Source organism: Lissotriton helveticus, chromosome 4_1 (genome assembly GCF_964261635.1).
Source record: "Lissotriton helveticus chromosome 4_1, aLisHel1.1, whole genome shotgun sequence".
NCBI lineage: Eukaryota > Metazoa > Chordata > Amphibia > Caudata > Salamandridae > Lissotriton > Lissotriton helveticus.
The window spans coordinates 265,213,072-265,221,446 of record NC_136063.1 but is presented as its reverse complement, the minus strand read 5'-3'; positions in this window follow the sequence as shown (position 1 = coordinate 265,221,446).

Genomic DNA, 8,375 nt, shown 5'->3' with positions numbered 1-8,375 from the left:
TTACCTGGCCCGGATGACTGATCGGCCTGGGTTGAATCCGAAGGTCGATAGGAGTGAATCGGTCCGGGGGTGTCAAGGATTGGAGCACCTAGAAGATGGAGGAATCGGTCAGGGAGGGACCCCCGGGTGGAGCATGGGTAGGAAATGAGGAAGGGTGTAGGATAGCTTACCAAATGCTGAGTGAAGTAGTGGCGGACGGCTGTGACTTCGTGCGTCCGGGTGTAGCGAGCAGTGGTGGCAGAGGGTTAGAGATAAGGAAGCTGGCTCGTAACCAAGGTGGGGCAGGGGGTGGGACAGGAGTGTAGCGATGGCCTGGTTTTAATTTTTACCGAATTAATTGACCATGTTCTTGATTATTACAGCTTCTGCAATATATTGTCTCACGGACTACAGATTTTAACATTATACAGATTGCTGATATTCACTTGCAACTTGTTTCCATGGTTATCTGATATCCGAATGTTTGGAATGCTTTATTGTTCACCGTCACTACTGCCTCCCTCCCGCCCACCATCCTCCTCCGCTACCCGCCTACCCCTGTCATACCCTTCGCCCATTTGATACATGCCATCGTCACACACTGGTCCCACCCCCGACCCCGCCTGGCTACCAGTCAGCTCCCTTCATCTCGAAGCCCATTGGACACAGGCCATCGCTACACTCCTGTCCCCCCCCCTGCCCCGACTTGGTTATGAGTCAGCTTCCTTATCTCTAACCCTCTGCCACCACTGCTCGCTATACCCGGACGTCCGAAGTCACATCCGTCCGCCGCTGCTTCACTCAGCGTTTGGTAAGCTATCCTACACCCTTACTCGTTTTCTACCCATGCTCCATCCGGGGGTCCCGGTCTGACTGATTCCTCCGTCTTCTAGGTGCTCCAGTCCTTGACACCCCCGGACCGATCCACTCCTATCAACCTTCTGACTCAACCCGGGCCGATCAGTCATCCAGACCAGGTAATTTCCTACTCCTACCCTCCCTGCCTCCACCACTTTGCCACAGCTCCACCAACCCTCACTTCTGCCTCTCTCCCCCTCCCTCAGGCCCACACTGGACGCAACCATCTCCGCTCCCCCACCCTCTGGAAAGCATTGGTTGCGTCCCCTTTGATCCGATCTGCCTTCCCCTTCCATTCACTGGCGAGACGCTCTCAGGTATTCACGCGCCTTGCATTTACGCACCTTGCCCCCTCGCGCTGTAGCACCCTTGCCTTCCATTCACTGGCGAGATGCTCTCAGGTATTCAAGCGCCTTGCATTTACGAGTCTTGCCCCCTCGCGCTCTAGCGCCCATGCCCTTCCCCTCCGCCGGCACCCGCACACGCGGTTTCCACGGCTCCTTCACCCTCCTCCCCCGGACTCTAACGCCTCGGGCACGGTGCACGTTTCATTTCTGGATTTTGTGTGCGGCCTCACTGACCTGTGCTCTCCCGCTCAGTGCCCCGCCTTACTCGGCTTTGCACTCCACCAGAGAGTTGCCCAGCCGGCCACTTCCCTACCATAGGGCTGTTTCCACACTTTGCCACCTGCCGATTTTGTCACCATGGCATTGAATGCTCGTATTTCCTTTTTCCGCCGTCACACCAGTCCATCCTTGCCATAACTATGATGTTTGAAGTATACCCCGTACCTTCATCTCTCCTGCTGCCCCCTTTACACATTACTGCCCTTCTCAACCTATCAGCCCTCCCTCTGCCCTACATGACTTCCTCCCTCACACACCCCCACATCCGTCCCTAGCGCTAGCGTTCCCCCCCGCTGACCTCTCCTGACCCTTTCCCTTCCTTCCTGTACAGCACCGCTTCTTTATCACAACCCGGTCATGAAGATGATCTCAAACAAAGAGGATCGAAACGTCGTCGACAGTCCAGCGCAATAAAAGGTGCAGCCCCTAATATGGCTCATCTAAAGCAATCCTGGAAAATGTATCTTTATAAATTACCTGAAGCCACATTGCTTTTTGTTATTCACTGTACATATTCATGCACCAGTCACTTTGCGCCTTATATGCTGAACACAATTGTCACTTGCGTCACCACCTTTGTGTCACCTGCACATGCTTAGCACCAAGTGCAATTCGGGTTGTATTGTTATTTATTTACTTACAGTGCTGCTACAACTGTACTTCTTTAATTTTGTTCTTGTACTTTAATTATATGATGCCATGAGCACGCCTGAAAAAATCATTGAGTCTCCTTGTTTCTGTTTCTGTAATGCTTTATGCATACATGCTTAATTGTCTTTTTATAAGTCCAGTTGGGATATTGTTTGTTTATTCTGATGGCAAAAGTTAGGCACAAGAATTCACAGCCTTCCTCAGTACATTTACAGTTTAGCTATGCCTTTTCAGAAGTTGGTTGCTTGAACAGGAAATTGCTGAAATATACCAACATTGCTCTGGGGTTCCCTTCCTCAGGTCCCGTCTGTCTCAGAACCATCGAAATTCTGTGCAACCTCTGAATCTCATGCGACCAGTTCCATCCCTGAAGCTCGGGCAAGTAACTTCTGAAAAGGTCTATTAAAAATGGTCTTTCATCTGATCCTTCCTTCCCCTCCGCAATCCCAAGGACTCACAGGTTGTTTCTTTTTTGATGATTGTCATGCTCTTCCAGATTTCATGGTATGTCTATTAACTGAGCTTCATGAGTATCGGTAAGGCCCCTGGAGGCAGCAACATCTGTTTCCAGGACTGTAGCTCTCAGCTCCAAATTAGCCATCCTGTCTGTGATTGCGGCACAAGTTTTAGCTATTTTCCACACTAACCCTTACAATTTCCAGGCAGATACCCAGCCTTTCTGGTTATCAACACTTGACTCATCCCTGTGAGCTATAACTGTCTGATAAATGAGCTCCAGAGTTGGTGGAGCTCATTTAGGTCTCCTGGTGTCTTCCTCTTGCTACTGCCCGTGTTTGCGACAGGATCCGCTCGTGCTGCTGGCATTAGGGTTATCTGTTGGATCCGAGTCTTCCTCAGACCACTTCATAGCATCTGATAGTGAAAAAAAAACTCTCTGGAGTATCACGGTTCAAGCTGCCATCCTTAGAGTACTCTGACTTGCTTTTGTTTTGCCTTTGTGTTTTGGGAAGTTTATTCAACAGACTAGGTGGCTTAGGGTGGCTATCAGCCAGAGTGAGCTCAGGGTGGGCTAGAACAGGCATCTTACCAGGCAACAGTTGCTCCACATTCCCACCTTCCTTCTCCAATGGTTCTACCCAGTTTCCAGAACAAAGCGTTGCCATGTTGCTGCTTTTAGCCAGCTGTCCCACCGAAGAGCAAAGTGCAACAGTATACTCTGATGTCAATGGTGCATTAGAAACAGTAGATTGATTTATCTTTGCGTCACCAGTCACCGGATACGTAGGCAGAACTGCTGCAGTCCCAATAGTTGCAGATCCGGTAGGTAAATGTTGCACCCCTCTGAATCAGGAACAGCATGTAATGGTTTTTCTTTTACCTCGGGTGATTACCAAAATTCACAGAAGTGCTGGAAGAGATTGGTGATAGAAGGGCCAGATACAGAGGGGCAGGTGGAGCAGACAGGAATGGGGGGTGTAGGTGGGAGGAGGTAGCAAGTCAGGCTTCCCCTTCTTGGTGATTGAATCAGTTTTCATGCCTACATGGTGAGAACTCTGTCTGGCCATGGAACTTATGGCGTTCTCAAATTTAGAAAAGAGATTACTGGGCACAGTATTATTTAACACTTAGGAAAGGGCATATGGACTCTGAATAACTATATATTCCATTTCTTTATAATTGTCATCAAAGCAACCATATTAGTTAATTTATTTGTATTTTAATTTTTTTGGGGAAATATAAAATTATTATAATTTTTTTTAAGATACAAAAATAGCTTCCATATAAAAAAAGGTTACATATACAAATGTGATAAATAACTATTCCCCAACAATGATAATTAGAGTCACAAGTGTATGATCATCTGATATTCGAACATAACATTAGACAATTTATGTTGGTGTTATCTCTTCTAATACAATTGTTCTAACTCATCAATGTTCAGAGATTGGTGACACATGTTGAACACAACGCGTTTCGGCAATGCCTTCCTCAGGACTCCGTCACAAAAGGATTACTAAACAGGAAAGATATAGAAATGGTATTTAATCCAGTCAAACATAGCCCTTACTCATATTTATACTATATACATACAACCTTATATAAACAGCATGTAGTCAGTCATGAATTTCAACTAATGAACCAGTCATGAAAAACCGGGAAGAATCTCCATTGTGATGCATGCTCATGCAAACGAGTGTGTACGGTTCTTAGAACCAAAATACTGGAAAAAATTTGTAAAAATATGCTTACTCTATTCATGTGTATGCCTATGTACATAAATTATCAATGATACATGCAGGATACAACCATAGGATGTCACAAGTTATGTCAACAAGTTTTTTAGTCACAAGCGTGAATAATACTAACAAACTAGTTTGATTGTCCCTATTCCTGTATACTTACTCTTATCTACATAGCTAGTTATGCTAATCTTTCTATACATTTGATAGCATAAATAATTACCTCCGCTAACCTCTTCTGTAATGATGATAGAGTCGGCACGTGTTCATGTATATAGATAAACAGACAACGCCTTCAGTATGGGGAGCTATATGTAAGTAAAGAAAAGAAGAGAATATTAAGAACATTTTATAACTTGAAAGGGAATTTTCTAGAAATGTCTCCTATTTCAAAGAAGACAACAGGTGTAAAAGTATGACCCCAAACCCATTCTTCAGTTCACTTTCTGGCCCCATAGAAGGACTCTCAGAGGACTGTCTGTACTCCACAATACTGGTTTGCTGCACCTGGAAGGGCTGCTTTGCTGGCTTGTGCCTCCCTTGAATCCCCAGGGGCCTGACCTGCTGTTTGAGTCCTGTTTCTAGTGCTGAACCCAGGACTACCTGAGTAAATCAAAGGGTTAGTTGGCTGGCCTCCTGATCAGCGCCCCATAGACAGAATCGTCCACAGTGGTTGTTGTTCGGTCTGATCAGCGCACGTCCTAGACATAACACATATGCAGCTGTGGCCATCTCTGATTTTGGCGTGTTTAATAATGCACTGGAGTACATTCGCATGCAGAGAGCTGGTGTAGAAAATGATGTGATACCTTTCTACTAGGACCAGAGGTATGGGGCCATCCTTGTAAACCCAAAGAGACCTTCTGTAGATATAATATAACATACTAGCAAGGGAGGGTAAGACTGAGGTGCCTCCTTCCCTTTAGCATTTTAACATGCTTTCTTCCTTTGTATTTTATGGAATAGTAACTATGCTGATAACCTTGTTGCTTATAATATATTTGCTTGTATTAGCTAAGATACTGTGCTTGAGAACACAGCATTAGAAATAAATATTTCAAATTTGCACGTGTCTTCATTTATTCCCTGTTTTGGACTGGTATGATAGTATAACGAAAGAGTGTTCATGTGTTCCATGTTACTTGAGGTATTCTAGGTCCATGCCCATGGCATCCTTATACGCCTTAGAGGCGAAAGCAGGACCCCGATCCGAATGGAAGGTACCACAGGCAAAAATCCCTACAAAGACATGCAAGTCTCTTATGACAGTTCGCGAATCAGCGCTGCGGTGGGGCCACACCCACACAAAGCGTGTGCATGAATCAACTGCTACTAAGATGTACTTATACGCAGTATCAGAAGAAAAAGGACCGCAGTGATCTAAGTAAACACAACCAAGTGGTTTGTTAGAAATGTACAACTGTGTCTGGAGCGGACACACAGCAGTGAAAACTCTGCAAACTCTGCCAGCGAAGCTGAATTCTTCACCCACCCCTAATGATTATGCTGTAGAAACGTTTCATTTGAGCAGTGCAAGGCAGAAAGTGCTTTGTTGAGACAGCGCCGGGCAATAGGCTCCGCTGATATTGCACTGACTAGGCTTGCATTATACCCAGTTGTTAAAAAATGTGATTGCGAGCAGTATCCAAAGGTTTTGTGTCAAATGAGTCAAGTTATAAATATGGCTTAAGGCTGACACAGATACGGTTTTGGTACACTTGGTGTTTAAGATGTCAGATTGGCGAACAAGGGAATGTGTTTGTACGTACAGTCCATGCACAGTTAAATATGGAATCAATGTTATACAGCTATTGATTTGGGACTGTTTTAAGGATTGATTTTATGCATCATGTATTAAATGATGGAGGTGGTGCTCGGGTAGACTGTAGCATCAGTTAGGGATAGTTTATATATGTGTAAGGAAGAGTGGGGTGAAAGGAGGTCCACTGTTCTATGTGCTGGTTGCTGATATATTAAAGCTATCTTGAATTTTTCTAAGGATGTGTTCAATAACCGCACTAATGGATGGCTGTGTGTCTGACTTTCCATCCCTTCTTTCCTACCTGTTTTCTGTTGTCCTGCCTCATTTGTGGGTGGCAAGGATGAGGATCCCTCTTTGAGATCACAAACCTCTAGCACCCACTTTTCCTTTTTGGCGACAAAGGAGTAGGTGTTTTAAAGAACAGATACCTCTAGCAACACTGCGCAGGGGCAGCTGGAAACCAAGCAAGGCCCCTACACCTTAGCTGGATTCCCTCACATGTCAGGGACAACTGCACACATGTACCCATTGTGTCCCCTGCCCACACTGCACACAACTATCACAACAGAAAGCACACGCATACCAAGAATGTGCAGGCAAGAGTGGACTGCCCGGGACTCCTCAACAATGTGGCCAACTCCCCAGGCAGAGTGCATGATACTCACATCTCCCGACAGCCCATCATCACCCAGTGCTCTGAGGATGGCACACATGGAAACGCAGTGCCCATTGGTAAGTCCAAAATAAACACACCACACACCTCCAGACCACAGTCATACAACTCACAATACTACCAATGGGCACGCAACACAATTGCATCCAACATGACACACAACATGCCAACCGACCAGACAGGACAACATGACTCCATTGGGAATCTGGCCTTGCCATGCCCACAACCCAGCCACGGCATGGCACCACAGACACACAATAGCAGGATGTGAGGAGAAGCATGGAGCAGGCATGTGCGAGAGCTTCAAGTGACTAAGGAATGTGAACCTACCCAATGCCAGGTGTGGCGTGGAGGTGCCAGACAGACCACAGAGTGCAAACCACGGAAATCGACATGTGGAGATCAACTGCTGGTGCATGGAGTGTAGTGGCCAGTGGACACTACCATGTCCCCACAGGCTGTGGGGCAGAACGCTAAAATGTCACACATTATGTCCCCCTCTGCATGCGTGTGCATAGTTGGTTGGACCTGCGTACACAAGGCCTGCATAGGGGTGTGAACAAACAGCCAATTGCACTGGTTGTGGTTCTCATTCGGGATGGACAACGCATCTGCCAGGGCGGCGCCTCTTAGCCCACCACGAGTCCTGCACCGAGCGCAGCGGGGCCTGCATCCCTGTGTGCTTGCTGCACCCCGGGCCGCTGGTCCCCAGACCCGTCATGCCTGCCGCAGTGCACCAACGAGCCTCTGCTCACCTGCTTACACCGGTGTGTGTCAAAGAGGGCCCACCACGTGCCGGTGCAAGCTCCAAGCACCAGACTTGCAACCTCTGTAGCCTTCGCAGACCATCGCTGGCCACCCCGATGCTGGCCCACATTATTCCTTTCTCATTGAAATACTCCACCGGCGTCCTCTTCGGCCAAGTAGGCGGCCACAACACCAGACACCCTTCGATCAGTGAGGCATAATTCCATATTGCAGGCCTGCGACACATGGTTACACAAACCCTGTTCAACGCAAGCCGGCGACACGCGGATGAGGGTTCAGGCCTACCCTGCGGACCAGTAGGCCCCAAATCCAGCACTTAGTCACGAATCATGAAAGGCAAAGTCCACACCAGTGAACGCATGGAGAGGAGTAAGAGGAAAATGCAGCTCAGTCCCAACGAAAGCCGGATCAGAGTCATGGATGTGAACGAACACTATCAAAATCTGACCTGCTGCCCTCAACCCTGTTCACCGCAAGTCCGCCTTCTGTGGTGCCACTGAACCTGAACTACGCAGGAAGTTGGGGGCATCCAACCTAAGTCGGAGACACTCGGTGAATGGCCCATGCTGACTGATGCCTCAGGCATACACTGCGGTCCAGTAGGTCACACACGTGGAACTGATTCGTGGGTAAGATGTGAAGGAGTCCATTGTACACGCCTGATCGCAGGCGACATCCCCTAACAGCACTGGTGCCACTAACTCTGTGCGCACTGAGTCATGGGCACTATCTGGTTGGACATTGGTGGCAACTGAGTCCATGGCCTGGTGGTGTTCTGCATCTTCATTTGGCTTGGCCGGGCTTGGTGTCCGACATGTGTCTGTTTCAGCCTGGTCCTGCCCTCTTCATCTTGCCCT